General features: G+C 34.7%; 1 long non-coding RNA gene across 2 annotated transcripts; it reads left to right on the forward strand.

The window, feature by feature from the left end:
- The first annotated feature begins 2,013 nt into the window (after positions 1–2,013).
- On the forward strand, positions 2,014–17,364 carry LOC121039409 (uncharacterized). 2 transcript variants are annotated; one of them, XR_005794751.1, is made up of 2 exons: positions 2,014–2,266; positions 15,779–17,364. It is a non-coding gene; the product is annotated as an uncharacterized LOC121039409 (long non-coding RNA). The 2 variants fall into 2 exon arrangements; XR_005794750.1 differs by having other exon boundaries at positions 2,018–2,122.
- Positions 17,365–22,917: the final 5,553 nt, after the last annotated feature.

A 22,917-nucleotide genomic window follows, 5' to 3' on the forward strand; every position in this document is an offset into this window, starting at 1 on the left:
CAATATAGTAGAAATATCTAAGTTGTCCTGACACATGGTAGCGGAAGAAATAAAGAGGCTAAGGGACGTAAACATGTTGGGAGATATATATGCTGTAAAGCTAGAAGATCTGCTGGTGAGTTATCTTCCTTAAGAAGGCTCAGGATACCTATCACTGATCAAGGACATTAGGAATACACTGGAGAAATAATGCCAATATTACTAAAAAATTCTGTGATGATTCTGCTCTGCAAATCAGAGCTGGCTGTGGAAGGCAGTCACATAGCCTTATCATAAACATACATGGAGATGATGAGGTCCTAAGATAATGGGCCAATTGGTCCCACTTTAACCACTAGATACCAGGAATCTTCATTGTCATAACAACTTACAAAAGAGTGGGGAAGGACATTTTATCTGTGGGCAGTTGAAATGGTTAATGTAGTATGTGTCCATAAAGGTAAAATAGAGAACAAGAATGCCATTCAATACCTGTTACTAAAAAAAAAAATCAAGAACAAAAGAAAGGATGCAGGAAGACATTTGTTTCCAGGGGGAAAGAAGGTTATTATCCCTTGCACAGTTGTAAGACCTGAACTGATTTGCAGATCCAGAATCCACTGATTAAAAAGGGTACTGAGTCCCTTGGAAGAAAACCCTGCAGTACCAAAGGGAAAATACACTGTGAAGATTTCCCAGTCTTTCCCCCTGGATACCTATGGCCAATCACTCAAGTGACTGTATCTGAGAAAATGGGGAATGACAAGACATTCTGACAACTGTCGAATATAGGAACTGAATTGAAACCCACAGCTGGAGACCCAAAGGACCATGATGGCCCCATTATAACTGGAGTGTACCAGATTCTGATAATTTTCAAATGGAATCTTGTTAAAATTTAGTTAACAGTAAGTACACTTTGTCCACAAACCCATCCAGTATGCCAGAGTGTGTATGTGTGTGTTTTTTTTTCTTCCCGGAGACTCTGAGTGCATTGTTGGAATTCATTCATTTGATGGTTGGAGTAACTCTAATTTCATGTTTTCAGATGTCGGGTTTATGGATTAAGAACTATCATTATAAGGAATGACAAATGAAAAACTCTATATATCTTTACTCAACATGCACAGACATCACATAGACCAGAATGGCAGAGATTAATGCTACCATTAAAAGACCTAAAGAAATCATATTTGCTGGAGCCTGTAGTAAATCCATTTAACATGCCATCCTGGCTCTTGGAAACCAGATGGATCCTGGAGAAGGATCATAGACTATCACTGACTTAACCAAGTAGAAGCCCTGATCACAACTGTTTTGTTGTGTGTACTGTAATTTTTAGAGCAGATACCGCAGCCCAGGGTATGTGGCTATTAATTTCGTCAATATGCTATTTTCTATTACAATCAAAAAGATGTTCAGAAATGGTTTGCATTCACACAGAATGGAAAATATTCATTTATAGTTTTGTCTCAGGGCTATGTTTGCACCTCTACCCTGTTATTATATAATCTGAAGAGATCTGGATCTTTTCAATCTACTGTGTATGGGATCAAAGAAACCACACTTATCTATTACATTGACAACAGTGTGCAGATTGAAAAGAGAAATCAAGGTGGCTAGAACAATGGAAGACTTAGTAAGACTTATAGAGTGGGAGAGAAATCCTATCAAGATTCATGAACTGGCCATCAATTTTTATGGGTGCAGTGGTCACAATACCCTGTTCAAAGTAAAGACCAATTACTATATCTTGCATTCCTCATTAGGGAGAAATAACATGTTGTATGGTAGCTTCCTTTGTATTCTGGAGGCAATGCAATCCTAGGAATATTGGCACAGAAGGCTTCCAGCTTTGAGTGGAGCTTGGAGAAAGGCACTATAGTAGGTTAGGGTACAATGCAATCAGCCCTTCTGGAGATATTATTCACAGAACCTAGAATGTTAGAAAGGTCAGTGGTAGATAGGGATGCAATATGGAACTCATAGAAAGTTCTAGAGGGTGGTGTAGTCACAATGTAGAATCCTGGGACTTCAGATAAGTCTATGCTCTCTGTACCAGGGTGTTTTACAGTCTTCCATAAACAGACCTTGTGTTACCAGATCATAGCAAAGAAAGAACACTTGGCCATGGGACACCAGGGTGAGTAGGCACCAAGTGAGCTATCTATGAATAGCTCAATTTTGTCATACTTGTCAAGTGATAAAATCAGATGTTCTCAGCAGTCCACAGTAAAACGGAGATGGTACATCTGAGACAGATTTCAAGCAGGACCAGTGAGTTCAGGTAAGTTCTGTGTGCAGTAGCCAAGACACCTCAATTAACAGTTAGATTCTGATGCTGAAAGTTGCTAAATTTGTCTTCATCTTTGCTTCCCAGTGTCATTGTAAACTCAAAATATTGGTAACACCAGTATATTAAAATATTTTTCATAGATCAACATTTATAAAGTATCGTCTTTATTTCAATAATTTCCCTTCCAACCTTTTTCCTTTTGACCATTTTCAGGACTACTTCTGTTAGTAACTCATTCCTTTATGTGCAAATTATGTATGAATAAAAATTGATAACAATGAATATAAATTCCCATGAAATTCTGTGTAAAATCATCATGGATAATTTTTACAAAATAAAGATCAATTTTTAAATCAAGTTTTAAAGAATTCAAGTAATGTTTACATCAGGATAAAGAAAAATAAGAGAGAAATAGGTGAATAATGTATAATGTATTTGTATAATTGACATCCATGGTGAAAGCAAAATTTTAAATCAAAGCACATCTAAACCAAATTCCATTTTTATCTAATTTTCAAATAAATGACTAGAAAATTCAGTTGGCTGAACCCTCACATCTGGGTTAAATCACTGGAATCTTTAGGTGTCTTATACAATATCACTAACGCAGCTCAATTAAATAATAAAATTCAGAAACACAGCAGTACAGTCTATGCCACATGGATGGAAAACACATGAAGACACATGCATTTTTCTGAGCATTATCAATTCAACACCCCTCATCCCTCATGGTCTGCATCCTGTATTTGCTAAGAAATAAAAGTAAACCCTGAATTAAACAACTGCTTTCAATTGTGTACTTTTATAACTTCTATAAGCTACTGTCAAGTATCTCAGTATCTCTTCTGGTCCAGACACTGAGTGTGCTTCAAAGGTATTATTTGCTATCTTCTTAGGTTTACAGAGAAAATGCTAAAAGCAGACAATGACATGTTTTGAAGTTAAAACTCTCATGCAAATGAAGGTTCTGACTTCTTAGCTAAATAGGTAAAGGGAACATTAAAGGCTGGATTCTGAAGATGCAGCCTGCCTCTACAGAGTCTAATTAGCAGGAAACCTTCAGGAAGGTTGGACAAAAGTATGGGAGATTTTGCCTAGTGTACATTAATGGGATACATTAGATATACTCAGGAGTCCAATCATATGCCAAGTGGTTGCCATAATGGATTATGTTATTGATAGTCAGCCTTGGTTCATCTTTCTTTCAACAACTGAAGAAAACTGAAATTACTGGGAGAAAAATGTGCCAAAGGATCACAATTGTAGTGTTTTTCATTGACACAGTAGTCCTCTATTGCCTAGTAGATAATTGATTCACATTCAAATTTGGTGAGCCTCTGTGAACACTCTTGGCCACTGATGTTACTCATGATCATAAATGCAGGCAATTCCTCTTCAAATTTTGCCACACACTCTTTCGCAGTTACCTTATATATCAGACCATTTGTACTGCTTTTTTGTTCATTAAAAATTTACACTTTCCTAGGGATCTCTAGTTAATCTTAGTTCTTTTATTTTAAGAGATCACAGAATCAGGAATTACTATGTTCTCAGTATCATAGGTAACATTTCAAAAGATAAAATATTTATGTTATGAAATGTGTGTGTTTAGAGGTATAGGTAACTATGAAAAAAGAGGAGGATTATTTTTCATTAAGTATAGGTGCAGTTAATCATTGGACCTTAACTCTGGTTTTTGGCAATAAACTAGTATTTAAATAGAAGTCTCAGTGGACTATTTACTTTTATATTAATTTATGCCTAAATCAAAATGGTAGATGTAGTTTGCTAAACATAACATGTTTCCATCATTGTACTTTATCACTTCATGGTGACATCTTTCTTGAGTTCTGATAATACAATTAACATTTCAAAAATAAATCAATAGAAGCAGTACCCAAAGATTTTTAACTGAGTTCTTAAAAATAAATATATTTTGTTCTATTATGTTCTTTCTACATAAAAGAACTTATATGGGTGTATCATAAAAATTAATTTTAAGGCAAATTATGTTATTAAGGATAAGTCATTTCATAGTTAAAAACTGAAATTCAATAAATGGTATAATAATTCAAATGTTTATCTAATATCTTAGCATATAAATACATCAAGCAAAAAACAGCAAGTCATACATAAAAATATGGTCAAATCCTTAATATATTTGGAGAGTTTAAAATCTGTTTCTCATTTCGAGGAGCTAGGAGGTGGGGTAATTTGGTAAACACTTTAAGAGTACAAACTTGGAACTGGATATGGAAGTATTAGAAATCTAATAGATAAAATAGAAATAATAGTCAATACTTTATTATAAACTTTAAAGTTCCTAAGACACTAGATCTCAATAGAGGTGTTAGCTAACACTAAAGTGGTACTCCTACTGCAATATATAAATGTATCATATGAATAATTTATATACCTTAAACTTGCAAAAGGTGATATGTCAATTATGTCTCAAGTAAAAAAGAAAATGCAGACCAAATCTATAGGGAAATAGACAATATCAATAGTATTTAGTCATTAGATGCTAGATGGTTAAAGAATAACTATAAAACTCTAAATTACACATTCTCTTAAAGTATAAATAGCACACTTTAAAAATGGACTATAACCTTGGTTTAAAGCAAATTTCAACAAATGTGAAATGATTGATATGGTCAGATTATTTTATCTGACCACAATACTACTAAAATACAAATCCACAACAAAACTATAGGTAGAAATACCTGATATTTTTACAACTTACAAAAAAAAAAATTCTAATTCAAGGCTCAATTATGCAACCACATGGAAATCATGAAATAGTTTGAAAAAAGTTATTTACACAATAGAATTATATACAACAATTAAAAAAAAAACTGGAGAGACAACACATGAATAATCTCCCAGACATAATGTTGAATGAAATAAGCCTGGTTAAAAAAAATCTATATTATTTCACTTATATGAATTTCAAAATTCATCAAAACTAATCTATAAAGATGGAAATTTGATGGGCATCACTCACTCCTGAAGGGGCCCAAGAAAACCCATTGGTGTACCACATTTTCTTTTTTTTTTTTTTTAATTTCAAAAAAAGCATTTGCTTTTTATCTTGATCAGGTGGTAATTATATGGACACGCACATAAATAAAAATTCATCATGTATACTTTTGTGTACCTTATAAAATACAGAACTCAAAAAATAAGAAAATATTCACATATTTATGTCAACAAATTTGAAAATGTACATATTCCTAGCAAAATATAGCTCAACAAAACGGATTCCAGAAGAAACTAACATCCCATTATCTATCTTGTAACCACTAAATAACTGCAATATCAAATACACCTCCCTCCCACCACATGTGCACCTGCACACTTATGCACACACAACCACAGCACCAAGACAAATGGTATTGGTAAGTTCTATTAGAACCCACAGTAAGGTAATTGGTAAAGAGCCAAATGATGACAAAAGGGAAATGGAGGAGCTAACAAAATTGAGACAGATTGAAAAATAAAATAAAGGACCACTAAAAATCACTGGTGTTGAACACCCCAAGTGGTATAATAAGAATTTGTCCCACTAACATCATTTGTTACATATTTGTCTCTAAAATCTTCCATAACGCATACTAGTTTATGAATATTTTCTTTAAATTATGCCATAAGGATATACTGTATACATAATGTTTAGAAGGAGATAAATTTGACCTCTAGTGTTAATATCCGCAATTCTAGGAAGTCAACAGTGTAAGTCCTAAGAAATGTTCAGGGGGCTTTAAAGGTTCTTGTTTTCTGCCATTTATACTTCTGTGTGGGGGGTGGGGAGGGGAGCATGTAGATGAAGGGAGAAGCAGGAGGGCTCATTTACTTAAGATAGACAGCGGCTAAGAACAACCAGATGACACCCGAGCACCACAATGATAGACATTCTTTCAGCTTCATAATGCAAATGACAGTCTTGTGTAAATAAGCACATGTAAAAAGAGGTGAGGGTCCATCACAGATGGGAAAATAGACTAAAGAATTAATTATGTCATTATCTCCTTTTTATGTATCATAAGCAAGTCTACTAGGCTATGAGTTCCACATGGGTAGGGAATGTGTTGGTCACATTTGCATATGTTCATCCTTAGGGATCTATTATAATACAAACATTCCATTTTTGCATTGCATTTGGATGAGGCCATAGAAATTAGAAATCTCCATTGAAACACATTTATGTTGTTGTCATGACTAAAAAATGTGCATGAAATTCAATGTGATGTGGTTATGTTACACTTATTTTTATATATTTTGAATTCAGAATAGGTAATGCTTAGTTCTGAAACCAAATTTCCAGAAATTTTGTTGGGTATTTTTTAGCCATTAGAGTCTTAACAATCTCCTCTAGTGGGTCCTAGGAATACTTCAGAGTTCTGACTCAGACTATTCTAAAGATATTAGCCATGTTTAAACAACTTTTGTTGTATTAATTTTATGAAATTATATCATGTTTGAATGGCTCTCTTGAAGGGAAGATTTTGTAATTATTTGTCACTAACTCTAGGACTACTCAGTGTGGTTAAGATCTGGAGATTGCTGTAGGTTTAGTAGTTAAGCCATGTAGCTGGGCTTTCTTTAAATCAGTGCATTTTAAGTATGAGGCATATGATCTTTAATTCCAAAACAGCCAATACAATAATAGGGCTTTAATCAAACTGGATGAGAGAAGGGAGAGCTGTTGATTAAGGCATAATTCAATTCTAGTGGCTCTGGGATATTGATTGTTTTTATGAGCTCTGCTTTTATAGTGATGCTGGACTAGATATGTGTATTTGTATTCTTATCACCTAAGCCTTTGGCTTCACACTTTTTTCTTTCTTCCTTTTCAATTATATTTTCCTATTTTGCCTTGGCTATGAGTTCCATATAAGGTGCAATTTTCTTGACATATTTGAGTAAACTCCAACCCTCCCTTCTCTTCATTTCATCACAGATCTTTTCATGTATCATTCCAGAGATCTACTCAGTGTATTATAGAGTAATTTGGGGTGGAAAGCTGATGATTATTTTAGGAAGCTGTGAAAAAAACAAAGGCTGTCATAAAGTAACAATTTCCGGAGCTGAGATATCAGAGTTCCTAAGGCATACTTAATTGAGAGAGGAATTTTCAGGTTTGTTCCTGAAATACCTGTCTTCCACTGCCTTTCCACCAAACTTTCAGGAAAGAAAGGGAAGAAGTATATTAAAGACTAGTTTACATGGTTGTATTCTGGGTTGGGACCAGGTAATCCTGTCCTCAAAGGAAACAGGATCAATTCTCTCTTTCCAGAATTCTCCAGAGCCAGAAAGAAAGAACTTCTTACGCTCAAATGCTCTTTCTCCCAACTCATTTTTTCCTTCCCCTGACTCTAAACTCTCTTTATAAGACTTAAATGGAAAAATAGGTACCTTTAAATAGGTATTAAAAGACTGTATAATTTGAAATCTCTGGAATAGATCACTGAAATGCACTTTCTCAAATCAATAGCTTGGCCATGATTCCAAATTTTATTTTGGAATGTCAACAGCTAAGTATTATTTCTCTCTTTTCATTACTTCTGCAACAAAATTTAATCCACACTTCAGGAAGAGGCAGTATATATCAACTGAAACATAGGTCATGTACTCAGGATGGATAAAAATAGAAGTGCTTATTATTAGCTTATTTAAAAATTGTCTCCATTTAACTAAGACTGGAAATGAAACAGCCCATGAAGCTTGTCTATTTTATAATCCACCAATATGTTCACCCTACAGTGTAAGCCAAATATGCATATCTTTTGAAACATGCTGAATTTGTCCAATGAAAACATAGCCCAAGAAAGGTATCTTGAGACTCTTTTTTTTACTGCATATTCATGGATCGAAAACTTAAAAATGGATTCACGAAGCTGTACTTCATTGGCAGTCAGTGTAATGGACTTATATAGCTACATAAGTAACTACTTGTATATAGCTCCTGCATTTATAGTTAAAACAAACATCTCAAATATCTCTGAAATAACAGTGGCTTAGACTCAAATTTTTCAAGACTTTCCCTAGGGCTTTTATTGTATATTTGTCAATAAAGGCCTTTTGCTACTGGATATATAAAATTAATGTATATAAATTAGCAAGACTTTTCTATAAAAGTTCACAAAATACAAAAATATATTTGATATTTCTGAGTCAAGACTCAATAAAAACAGATTTGGAAACATCCTCATGTTTCTTCTTAATACTGAATCTATTATAAATGACTTTACATACATCTGCCTACGTTTGCATTTTTCTTATAATCTACCCTTAATGTCAGACAAATGTGTAGTTATTCAAGTAAAGCAGGATGTGCAAATTTCATGCCTATGTACTATATTCAAGAATATATACATATATGTTGTATACGTAATCCACAGTGAGGAGGGTGCAACTTTTATTATTTTTGCCACATGTATCTGAATACTTTGGGAATTATAAATATGTCTTGTACGTTACAGGAAATTTAAGAAATCTATGTAGGAGGCAAAGAGGAAGCAGATGAGGGAAGGAAAGAACAAGAAAAAGGATGTGATTTATACATTAAAAGAAGAAGAGAGAAAAAGAAAAGGGATACAAGAAATATTCAGAGAAGATGTCACTCCTTTTGAGCATTGGCCTGTATGGAAATTGAACCTATGCCTTGGGCTTAATTAGCTGAAGCAATTCAGCAAATATTCCTCAAGCAATTCAGTAAATGTGCACTTACACTGTATGAATTAAACAGAAGGTGTACTTAGAGTGAGGTACTGTAGATGCTGAACTTGAGATGTTGAACCGTATGTATATAAATATGCATACCTAAAATATTTTTCTTGATTAAAAGTATTCTGTGAATTTTTAAAAGTTTCTTAGAGAAAATTCACATAGTTTCATAATTCATGAAAAAGAATTGATGAAAAAGCAGTATGTCAAGCAAGATGGCTGAAGATGTCTTTCAACATATCCCCTACTCAACAATGACAAGTAAATTTAGCATCCTTCCATGGACAAAAGTGCTTTTGTGGGAGCTGTGGGAACCAGCACCATACACCAAGGGACACAGAAAGCATCTTGCCCATCCATGCAATGAATAATAGAGCTTGGTACCAGCTGCAGACTGTGAGGTGGCCTATGAACCCGCTCCACTCCTCCTGTCTATAGTCTGGAAGCCCCTTGAGAACAGGGATTTAGACAATCACTCATGTACAAGAGAACCTTTGTAGAAGTCCAGGATCTGGTGAAGGTCCAGGACACCAATGAAACAAAAAGATCTGAGATTGGATGCATTTGAGAGAGTAAGAGCAACAGTCTGACTTTAACTTTATCAACCCTCCCCAAATACAGCACAAGAGCAATAGGGAATGAAGGAGTGAGCATATGTAGGTCTGAGTGCTACGCTTTCCTACATGTTTGGCATGCTGCCAAAGAGGCCAATTTCCCTCTCCCCATCCAGAGTACTGAATTGTAAGTTACCTGAAGGTGGTGAAGGTTGAGGAGTGGGGATGTGAATGGTGGGGAGAATAGCAGTGCCCTGGAATGCATCAAAGGGATGCAGATTTTACTAAGTGTATTGTAAACTCCATCAGGAGACCCACACACTAGCCACAAGGGTGCCCTGCCCACTGATTCCCCAAACTGGCCTCCATCCAGTGCTTGAGATGCCTAATCCACATACCTTTCTACCCCATGGCTGGCTCCTCGTGCAGACTCCTGACTGCAACGAGAGTGAACTTTGGCAGACAGTGAGCATGTTTAGAAAACCTGCTTGAATCTGTGAACCAGTAAGAACCACAAACTTAAACTTTAGCACAGCCCTTGGGAAAGCAAAGGGGAAGCTGTCAGCAAATGGGTCTGGAAGCAAAACATCAAAACCTATAGGACGCTGAACAAGCAGTTTTAAGGAGAAAGTGTATAGCAGTAAAAGCCTACATCAAGAAAAAAAAACAAAAAAAATGTTTATTATTTTTGAGAGAGAGAGAGAAAATGAATGAATGAATGAATATTGGAGAGAAGCAGATGGAAAGGGAGACACAGAATCTGAAGCAGGCTCCAGGCTCTGAGCTGTCAGCACAGAGTCCAACGGGCCAACCGCAGGATCATGACCTGAGACAAAGTTGGAGGCTTAACCAACTAAGCCACGCAGGTGCCCCAAAACAAAAATCTTAAGTAAACCACTAACTTTATATCTCAAAGAACTTTATACACACACACACACACACACACACATATATGTATATATACACACACATACATATATACACATGTATATACATACATATATGTATATATGTACATATATATATACAAATATATCTATATATGTGTATATGTATCTATATATATGTGTGTGTGTGTGTATATGTAAAAGCCCAATGTTAGCAGAAGGAAGGAAAAAACAATGACTGTAATGGAAATAAATGAAACAGAAAAGACAAAAGATCAGCTTTTGTTGTTTTTTTTTGAAAAGATAAAATTGACAAATCTTTAATGAGACTAAGAAAAAGACTAAAATCAGAAATGAAAGGCTACCTTACAGCTGATGCCACAGAAATCAAAGATCATAGAAGACTAATATGAACAACTAAGTATCAACTAATCAAGAAATAAACTGCTAGAAATATATATCTTACCAACACTGAATCATGAAGAAAAAGAAAATCTGAAGAGACCAATAATAAGTAATGAGACAGAATCAGTAATCAAAAGCCTTCCACCAAAGAAAAGCCCAGGATCAGATGATTTCACTGGTGAATCCTATCAAAGGAAAAAGTGATGCCAATTTTTAAACACTTCCAAAAAAAAAAAAAAAACTAAAGAGGAGTACTCCTGAACTCATTTTTAAGACCAGCATTACCTTGATACCAAAGCAAGATAGGGACACTACAGGAAAACTAGGGGCCAATATCACTGATGAGCACAGATGGAAAAATTCTGACATTAGCAAAACAAATACAACAGCATATTAAAAGAATAATATATTAGCATCAAGAGCAATGTATCCCTGGGATGTGATGAAGGTTCAACATATGCAAATCAGTAAATGTGATACATCAAAGTAATAGAATGATAAAAATCATAGTTATTTTGATAAATGCAAAATATAATTTGACAGCATATAAATCCTTTCATGATAAAAAAAAACTTTTAATAAAGTGGGTAAAGAATGTACCTGAATATAATAAAGGCCATATATGATAAGCTCTCAACTAACAACATAGTAAAAGCTAAAAAACTAAAAGTTTTTTTTTTCTCTAAAATTAGGAACAGATCAAGGATGTCTATTCTCACCATTCTTATTCAATGTAGTAATGGAAATCCTAGCCAGAGAAATCAGTCAAGAAAAATAAAGACTTCCAAAATAATTAACAAATTAAGTAAAGTTGAAGAATGCAGGTCAATATACACTAATTAGTTTTGTTTCTATACACTAAAAATGGAGTATCTGAAAAAGAAATAAGAAAACAGTCCTATTTGCAATAGCATCAAAAAAAATAAAATGGTTTGGAATAAATCCAACCAGGAAGTGAAAGATCTATACACTGAAAACTCTAAAATGTTACTGAAATAAATGGAAGAATACACAAATAAATGGAAATCTTATATAGGCATCCTGAAAAATTATTATTATTACAATGATTATACCCACAGCCATCTACAGATGCAACAAAACTCCTGTCAAAATTCCAAAGTCATTTTTTCAAAGATATAGAAAACACAATCTTAAAATTCATATTGAACCACAAAAGATCTTAAATAGTCAATGAAGTGCTGAGAAAGAAAAACAAAGCCAGAGATATCACACTTTTTGATATTAAACTATGTTGCAAAGCTACAGTAATCAAAATAGTACGGTACTAGCTTTCAAAACAGGCATGTATACCAAAGGAACTGAATCTAGAGACCAGAAGTGAACTCCTATATACACCATCTAGTAATGTTTGACAAAGGAGTGAACAGTACTCAATGGGGAAATAAATTCTCTTCAATAATGGTGCTGGCGAAACCAGATACACATATACAAAAAATGAAATGTTACAACACTCATAAAAATTAAATGAAAATTAATTAAAGACTTAAACCTAATACTTGAAACCATAAAACAAAGAAAAACAGAAGAAAAAGTCTTTTGGACATTAAACTTGGCCATGATTTTTTGGATATGACACCAAAGCATAAGCAGCAAAAGCAAAAATTAACATGTAAGACTATATCCAACTAAAAAGTATCTGCACAGCAAAGGAAACCATCAACAAACTGAAAGGGCAACCAAGAGAAGGGGAGAAAATATCTGCAAACTATGTGATATGGGGTTAACCTCCAATATGTAGAAACAAGTCCTAAACCTCAATACCAAACCAAACCAAACAAACACAATCAGTAACTAAATAATGGACAGAGGACCTGAATAGATTTTTTTTTCCAAAAGAAGGCATACAAATGGGTAACAGTTATATTAAAAGATGGTGAATATCACTAATCATCAGGGAAATGCAAATTAAAGCCACAATGTGATATTATCTCTCATCTGTTAGAATGGCTATTATAAAAAAAATAAGAGCTAAAAAGTTTTGGCAAGAATGTAGAACAATAGGAACACTTGCGCATTTTTGCTCGGAATGTAAATGGGTGTATATATAAAATTGAAATCATGTTCTCAAAGATATGGAAACATCTTAAATGTCCACCTATAAACAGATGAAAATATAGATGTAGATATATAGATATAGCAAATGAGATAATCAGCCACAAGTAAAAAAGAAAATCCTGACATTTGTGACAAACAAGGACTGACCTTGAAGGTGTTATGTTAAATGAAGTAAGTCAGAGGGAAAAACACAAATACTGTAAGATCTTCTTTATATGTGGACTCTAACAGAGCTGAACTCCTAGAAACAGAGTAGAATGGTGGTTGCCAGGGGTAGAGTGTGGGGGAAATGGGGAGATGTTAGTCAAAAGGTACAAACTTCCCATTATAAGATGAAAAAGTTCTGGGTATCTAATGCACAGCATGGTGACTATAGTTAACAATATCGTAGTATATACTTGAAAGTTACTAAGTGAGATCTTAAACGCCCTCACCACACACACAATGATAATTATATGAAACGATGGGTGTGCTAATTTTGCGATCTTTAAGTGTATCAAATCAACACGTTGTACACCTTATATTTACACAATGTTATATGTCAATTGTATCCCAATAATGCCTGGAGGGGAGAAATACATAGTAAAGACCTCAAACAGTTGAAGGAAAGAGAATGACCTTTTACACATATAAGATAAAACATATCCTCGACCTAAATTTGACCAAGTTCTTAAAAAGAAAGTTTTTGTCAAGGAATACACTCTTAAAACATGATTGGAAATCTAAGATATAACTTCCCCCTTAGTTCACTGAAAAAGATACTATTCTTCAGTGAGTCCAGAATTGAGACAGCTATTTTAACATCATTCACAATATAAAAACTATCTACTGTCATTGTTAAATAATTTAGTCAGTGAATTGGATTTTTAGTTTTGCTTGTATTTAGTGCAGAGAGTCATGGTCAGTGGGTTGGAAAGCAAATTACGATTTATAGATTGTTAAGTACTCTAAACTCAAATAAAATGGGGGGGGGGTGTTCCTGGAACAAAAAGGGAGTGCTCTGGTGAGACAGTAAGGCTTTAAATGAGATGAAGATTCATTGATTACACTGTTCTATCAGTTTGTATCTACAGTCAAATGTAGTGGAAGCAGAGTTCATTGAGTATCACCCCTGAGTATAATTATTCAGATAAGAGGCTGCCAGCCCCAGGCTAATCAAACAAGGGGTCCAGGCTTGTCGTCCTCCTTCCTCCCTTTGTTCAGCAGCTCCCTCATCCATCAGCGCTCACACTACATGATTGATTCTCTCCCTCCCAAGCCCCTTTACTTAATCCTCTATGATCTGCTACACAAAGAAATTACCGTAAAACCACCACATATTTGTTTCATCTGGATAACCCCAGGTTACCTAAAATTTTAGGACTAACTTCAGTGCACCATTTGGTTCATTCCTAAAAGCTCTGGAGATTGATCCGTCTTCTCCTTCCTCCTTAACTTTATAGACATATTTCTACTTCCAACAGTCTGTGTTCTCAAGATTGGTTACAGGTGTGAATATAAAAAATATATATAATTATTCCAGAAATTTTTCAAAATGTTTATTATTTATACTTTCATCCCTTTAATATAAATGGAATGCATTTTAAATATAATTCCAGGTATTGTAGCAGGCAATTCATACACACACAGGTACATACATGTGTGTGTGTGTGTGTATGTGTGTGTTTGTGTGTGTGTGTGTATATATATATAAATAATTTGTTTTAAAAATTAATTATCTCCAATCTTAATTAGTTGCTGCTCTGCTTAAATTGCATATAAAGAGAAAGTTCTAAAAATGGAAAAAGTCGAAGTGCATTGGGCTTCAGTAAAGGCAACTCATCTACTGAAAACATCTATAAAAGCTGAGATTGTATAGATATGTTTGAAGGCACTGAAAAATTATAGCACTGAGATAAAAGAGATAAACATGTAGACGTGTTACTTTTGGGACATATTGTATCATATTGTCCTTAAGGTATCTGTGCACTCCAGGAAAGCACCTATGAACCAAAGAAGAGGAGAAATGTTAACTGTCTTCTATGTCTAACAGGACAAAAATTAGAGTTGAAGGATATTCATTCAGACAATACCATGGGAAATCACAAGCACTTTGGACAGAAGCATCAAATGGATACATTATACAATTAAGAAAGAGACACAAATAGAACTACCCTCAAGGATTGAAGGCAAAAATATACATTACCTTATTCTCTAATATTGTATGATCCAAATGGCTGGTATCTCTAGCCGTCTGCCAGAAGCAAATATAAATTTTCCCTGAAGGAAAATTACATTATACTTGGCCTCCAGGCTCCCTCCCCCCAGTATAGTTAAAAAAATGCAAAGTTTATTACTCAAACAACAATCACCAAGCACATAAGGGTAAGAAATGAGACCAAATCCAAGTAAATAGAAAATAAAAATCATTAGGATCTTGAGATAAAGAATTATTAGAGAGACTTTAAAATAACTGAACATGTTAATAGAAATAAAAGTGTCAAAATCTTTGTCAGAGGATGGGAAACGTGTTTTTTGAAAATGAAATTTCTAGAACAGAAAAAGTACAACAAAAAGGAAGAATTTAAGGGGTTTAATAGTTGTTAGATAAGGAAGGCACTGAAAGATGGGTAATAAGAAAATATTGGGAATGAAGCACAGAGAGACAAAATGGTTTAAAAAAAGTATGTGAAAGGAAGTGGAGATACTAGGGATACAGATTTTAAAAAGTCTGTGATACATATAACTGAAGTTCTAGAATATGACCTTGTATATGGAAAAGGGAGAGAAGGAGAAGAGGGAGAGAAAGGAAGAGAAAGAAAAAGAATAAAGCAGAGCAATACCTGATGTGATAATGGCTGATTTTTTTTTTTCAGAAGGATGAAAGATATCAAGCTGCAGATTCAAGAAGTTTTATGAAGCACGTTACACAGAGTGCACTGGCAACTGGCAGATAAGAAGGGAAGAAGACTTATTACATAAGTTATTTATGGACTCTCTCAATCATATTACTTATAGGATAAGGATGATTCAGAAAGTAGTCTGGGAAATAGGATAGCCATAAACTTCAATAGGCTACTTACTGTATTATCTCATCTAACTCAACAGTAGTGTAGACATTATAGTATTTTTTCTTCTAAGTTCCAAATGAGAAAGAATGAGTAATGTTTATTTTCTCAAGTTCACACAGTTGCATGGACTCCAAATGCAATCCATGTTTGTTTGACATAACAGCCCTAACTCTCAACTATTCCATTCTGCAACATTTCAATCATGCGAACATATAAATTTATTTTTAGTCCCCCAAAATGATGGCTTTCAAGATCTATCATTTCACAAATATTATTATGTATCCACATAAGTACTATATTTTTTTAAATTCATTCACATATCCATTAATTCAGCATACATTTAGTACCTTCAATGACCTATATACTTTCAGGCATTTGAGTTACATTAGCAGCAACAACCGTAAGGGTCTTAGATTTTTCCCTACATGGAAGCTCATCAGTTAACCTGCCATGATTTCATAGAGAAGGTTAAGAAACAAATCCTGGACCAAAGATAAAGAAAGGTTTTATTCACAGCACAGCAGGCAATATAAATGTGTGTTGGCACCAGTTTCCCTTACCCTGTCAGCCATACAGAGCGGGAATGACTTCAGAGGATTCTCTGCACACAGTGGATTTGCATCACTCCTGAAAAGCTAAATATTAGTAACGTCCAATATTTTATGATAGGATGCCAGCAAACATGGCCAGGCCAACTTATGACCTGCAGAGAGAGACTATATTTATTATACACAAAAATTTGCCCCTCCACTTTCAAGGGAGATACTGTGATTTCTTCCATGAGTGTTTGCCATACAAAAATCCTTGCAAAGATAATCCAGATTAAAAGGCTATAGTACCTGTGCTTAAAAGAAGTGCAAAAAAGAAAATGACCTGTTGAGAACTCAATAATTAATGGACAAAAGTTCTTTCTTGCGAAGCTTATGCTCTAAGACAAAAAAGCAAATATAATAAGTTTTTCGATTAAATGTGAATGCCAGAGGGAAAAAAGAGTAGATAAAGGAGACTGGGAGATTTAGGGAGTGCAATGTAAATTTTGGTTGATCAGAGTAGGCCCAGATGAGAATGCATGATGGACAAAGAATTAAAGCCTTGAAGGAAAAATTTTTCATGAATACAGCATTTTCACTTGCTTTTATATTAATTTTGCTGTTCTTGGGAAAAATGAATTCACCTAAAATAAAACATGTTCATAATTTTGTTGATTGTAGGTCAAGACCTCACAGGAGAATGATTAAGAATTTAGAAGAGGAGACCTCTCTTAACCAGCATTTTCATATATGAAGTTTACTAGAGATAGGATTATATACATATATTTGGGGTTTGATTAACAGTTACATTCAAGTCCCCCAAACATTGCTCTGGTAAAGCAATTTTGAATTCCCAAAGTACTTCGGCCTATTTTATAATCCTTTTGGTACCCATTTTCTTGTAAATGAGAAACCAATTTTCTCAAGAGAAGCAAACAAACAAAACCTCATGTCAAGTCCCCAGAGGTTCAAGTTGACTTTGCAGGCCAAGGCCCATGAGGTGAAAGTGTTTCTAATCTTGGCACTGTACATTTTCCTTGCCTGTGATATCCTCTTCTGGTCATTACCCATGGTGCTCTCTCAACTCACAGTTAATTCATCCAAACTGGCTTATCCTCTGGGACACAACTGGGAAGTTTGAGCCTACTTATGGCTGCAGGAAATGCTATTCTGTGTATTTAAAGGGAACAGGAAAATGATAGTTTGGATACTGTAAAATCCTGCAATCCCTTGAGGACAGTATACTTCACATAAGGCATGATGATAAAAAGATACAACAGATTTTTACACTGATCACCAAAGCGAATTCAGAGACATAATATCATTATAGGAAATTTACACTACCATGTGATAGGACAGCATATATACAGTTTATATAAATATCTGAATTAGGTTTAAGGATTTGGTGAAAATTAATGTGCTTCATATAACTTACTAAAATAAATTTCCTGCTGACTCAGCACCTGGAAGATTACTTGCCTGACAGAGAGTGTAAGAAATATAGTTCTGGGTATAGAAATATCTTTTTATCACTTATTTTTCAAAATAAAGTTATATTTATAGCCAGGAGTTTTACAAACTCTATAGATTTTGTAGCTGCTCACTCCTAAAATGATTGCCTAAGAGAGCAATATTTCTGAAGTGTAAATTAGGCTTTTGGTTTCTGTCAAAAGTTGCATCAGTATTTTCTTACACATATGGACAAACTGATGTGCATTCTCAGAAAAATGCACCCACCACTTATCACAGAGAAACATGGAAACCTAGTTTCATCTTCAAGTCATGAGAATGACATAACGGTGGATGTTGTCGAATAAAGGCATATAAAGTTAATTTGCATTCCAGCTTGCTTCACGTTTTTACCTTTTGTGGAACAGAATCTCGGCAATTGCATTATATTCTACTACAGTAGAATTTGGGCATTTAGGAATTAGTTTTGAAAAATCAAATAAACCTACTTTTTAAAGAACACAGTTTTCAAATTTTTGAATATGCTTGCAATGACATCATGTCTCAACAAACTGAAATAATCCACTGGAATACAGTTTGCATTCATAAACATGAGAAACTGGAGAAGGATGCAATATTAGAGAAGATTTAATATATCTGGGATATTAGAAGGCAACTCTACTTCAAGAATGATAACTTTTAAAAAACTTTGCCTGACCCCTGAATTGGGGCCCTGAAACTTTTCAGATATTATAATCTGAGGAAAATATAGGAAAAAAGAACCCGCCCAGGAATTGTCCAGGGCAGCCCAAGGATGCAGTGCCTGAGAGAAGGGGAACTCATGGAGTAAAACTCGACCATTCTTGTCTTCTGTCTGCAGAATATTTCCAAATGGCTATTGCGAGCTGGAGTCCAAGTAGAGCATGGTAACCTGGCTGAGCTGAAGAATCAGAAATCAGAATTTGTAGGTACTAAAGGCGATGGAATTGGTAGAGCACAGAACTGGAGAGTGAATGAAAGTTCTCTCTTAGGTTTACATGCACAGAGTGAGACTACACAAGGCTTACCAGAAAACAGTTGCTATGGGGTTAAAAATTCAACAGAGGAGAGACCTGCCCCACTCAGGATGGAAGAATTCCTTAACGCTTAGAAAAACTGAGACACAAAAAAGGCTTACCCTTAGGAATAAGAATGCTATCAGGAGCATGGGCTACTCTAGGCCCACCCTAATAAGTCTTCAAGGCAAACTCAGAGGACCTAAGGAAAGACCAAGTCTGGAGTTTGAGTGCTGACTGTAACAGTGAAAATTTATCCTGACAAAGGCTGGAACCAACATTATACAATGTAAGCTAATCAGCAAGTTACTGAACTGCCTAATACAACAAAACTCAGAAACTTTCAGAGGAAGACAATGGGTATAGTGTCTCTAAATCAAGTCATAAATAATGTCTGGTAAACATAAAATTAGACATGGAAAGAAACAGAAAAATCCAATCCATAGTGAAAGGATTTCACTAACAGTAGGAAAAAAACACAACCCTATAAAAAGTATAAATGAACTCTTATCAAAAAAAACAAAATACATTTATAATATATTTTCAATAAGCATATCCATCATCGTTATAGAAGAAATACAAATTAAAGCCACAATTAATTACACTTTACACTAAAATAAAAATACAATAATGCTGATTGGCAAAGATGTAGTACAACAGGATAACTCATGCTTTGCTGGGGATTATGTAAAATACTATAATGAGGTGCAAAATAGTTTGGTAGTTTCTTATACACTTACTGTATTATTCACCAATTTCACTCACTGATAAGTTCTTTCCTTTAGGATAACCTATGTCCACAGAGAAGGCTGTGATAAAAGCAACAATCAGCAATCAGAAAACAGATCATCAGTATTTGGAGGACAGAGTCTTTTTGCCCACCCTTGCTCCTTTAAAAGCTATGTTTTCAAGCAGCTCCAAGAACATGTGCACAGCTGCCTGCCCTGTGGCTGGTGGTAGGGTATTGGTAGCTGTTAACCACAATTTGCCTCTAAGTCTTTTCTATAAGTCATAAGCTTCAACAGACTACAGACTTCCAAAATTATTGTAACATATTCTGCCAGTGTAATTGTTGTCTAGGTGGGAAGATAGTTCCCTAGTGTTTCCCATTCTGCCATCTTCCCATAATCCTGTTCCCTACATTGGTTTGGGAATATTAAAAAAAATCCTTTTATTTCAGGAATAAACAATGTGGCTGGGATGTATTATCCTTTTTACTATACTCCTTCAATTTGATTTGTTAGTACTTAATTTAGAATTCATGAGATAATTTCCTTTCTTGTAATACCTTTATAAGTTTCCTGAAAGCTTCAATAAATGAGTTTTAAGGTGTTCTCTCTTTTTTCTATTTTCTTTTTTATTAAAAACAATTTTTTTAATGTTTTATTTATTTTTGAGACAGAGAGAGACAGAGCATGAGCGGGCGAAGGTCAGAGAGAGAGGGAGACACAGAATCTGAAGCAGGCTCCAGGCTCTGAGCTGTCAGCACAGAGCCCGATGCGGGGCTCGAACTCACGGACCGAGAGATCATGACCTGAGCCGAAGTCAGACGCTTAACCAACTGAGCCACCCAGGCGCCCCCCTTTTTTCTATTTTCTAAAATACTTTTGTAAGACTGATGTTACTCTTTAAAAGTTTGAAAGAATTTATTTATGAAGCCATCTAGGCTTGGAGATCTCTTTTGTGGTAAGTTTACAAGTATAGATTCAATTGCTATAATAGATATTTAGATCTCTTAATTGTTCTTAACCTTTACTTTTTTTATTTTTTAATATGAAATTTATTGTCAAATTGGTTTCCATACAATGCCCAGTGCTCATCCCAACAGGTGCCCTCCTCAGTGCCCATCACCCACCCTGCCTTCCCTCCCACCCCCCATCAACCCTCAGTTTATTCTCATTTTTTAAGAGCATTCTTGACCATTTTTGACAGTCTGTGTTTTTCTAGCCATTCATCAATTTCATCCAAATTTAAATATTTGCCAAATTAAAGTTTTAAAGTATTACTCTACTTAACCTCTTCAAAGGCTTTGGAATCTCTAGTGAAGTCACCATTTTCTTCCTGTTATCCTCTTCTACTTTTTTATCTGTGAACAACCTGATGAGAGGTTACAAGTCTTTTTAAACAAATAACTTTTGTATTTGTTGACATTCTCTATTATAGGTTTGTTTTCTGTATCACTGGTTTCTTAATTCCCTTTCCTCATAAAGGTTAGGTGATTAGAGTGATTTTTTTCCCAGATTCTTGAGGTAATACACTTTCAGTCTTTCTTTTATATGGCTACAGATTTCTCTTTAAACATGACTTCAGTTCAAACCCACAAGCTTTTAGATATTTTTATTTTCATTCAGATCAAAATATAATTTCAATTAGAGTTTTTCTTTGACTCCTGTAGCATCTAGGTACATATTGTTCAATTTCAAAATATTTGAGGATTTTCTTGTTATGTTTGATTATTGGAGTATTGGATTGTATTTTACTCTATCAGAAAACAATCTATATATTTTACTCATTAAAAAATTGTTGAGATTGTTTTATGACATGGCTTGTCATCAATTTAATAATCACTCAAAGACCATTTAAAAATATCCTCAGTTGTTTGTAGTTCTTTTTTAAAAATTTTTTAAGTCTTTAAAGTTTTTAACTAAATTGTGAGAGAGAGGGAGAGAGGCAGAGGCAGAGAGAGAGACAGAGGCAGAGGCAGAGGCAGAGAGAGAGGGAGAAGGAGAATCCCAAGCAGGCTCCATGCTGTCAGCACAAAGCCCGATGCAGGACTTAAACCTACAAACTACAAGATCATGACCTGAGCTGAAATAAAAAGTCAGATGCTTAACTGAATGAACCACCCAGGTACCCCTAGAACTTTCTGTAAGTAAATTAAATGTATTAATTCTCTTCAAATTTTCTGTAGGTCTTTGACTTTCCATCTGCTTGAGCTATCCAAAAATGAAATATATATGTTAAAATCTCCTACTCTGTAAGTTTTTCTAACTCCCCCCTTTTCTGTTAATTTTTCTTTTATATGATTAAATGTTATAAAGGCACATAATATTTAGAACTTTTTTTTAACTGTCTATTGTATAGATCCTGAAATATTATGAAATGCAGCCTGCTTTATTTCTAGTAATATCTATTAACACATATTTCCACTTGTAGTATATTGCAATACATATATATATATATATATATATATATATATATATATATATCACCATCCTTTTGCTTCCAATCCTTGTATGTCCTTATACTTCAAATATGCAATATGGAGGCACCTGGGTGGCTCAGTCAGTTAAGCATCAGATTTCAGTTCAGGTCATGATCTCTGGGTCCCTGGGATAGAGACCCATGTCAGGCATTGCACTGAGAGGGTGGAGTCTGCTTGGGATTCTCAATCTCTCTCTCACTCTCTCTCACTCTCTCTCTCCGCCCCCCCCAAATAAATAAATAAGCTTAAAAATAAAAAATAAATTATGCAATATGTAGTTTACATGTAATATATGTGCAATAAATATATAGTTTAGGATTTTTATAATCCAACCTGACCATCTTACTCTGTTAAATGAATATAGCCCAATTAAATAATAACAGGTAATTACAATGTTAGGTTTTTAAAAAAAATTTTTTTTAACGTTTATTTATTTTTGAGACAGAGAGAGACAGAGCATGAACGGGGGAGGGGCAGAGAGAGAGGGAGACACAGAATCAGAAACAGGCTCCAGGCTCTGAGCCATCAGCCCAGGCCTGACGCGGGGCTCGAACTCACGGACCGCGAGATCCTGACCTGGCTGAAGTCAGACGCTCAACCGACTGTGCCACCCAGGCGCCCCTACAATGTTAGGTTTTAATCCTTCTTCTTACTATTTGCATTTTACTCCCCTTTTCTCCTTTTTTCTCTGTGCTTTATATACAT

The sequence above is a fragment of the Herpailurus yagouaroundi genome, unplaced genomic scaffold, assembly GCF_014898765.1.
Source record: "Herpailurus yagouaroundi ecotype Mexico unplaced genomic scaffold, PumYag 180, whole genome shotgun sequence".
NCBI classification, from domain to species: domain Eukaryota; kingdom Metazoa; phylum Chordata; class Mammalia; order Carnivora; family Felidae; genus Herpailurus; species Herpailurus yagouaroundi.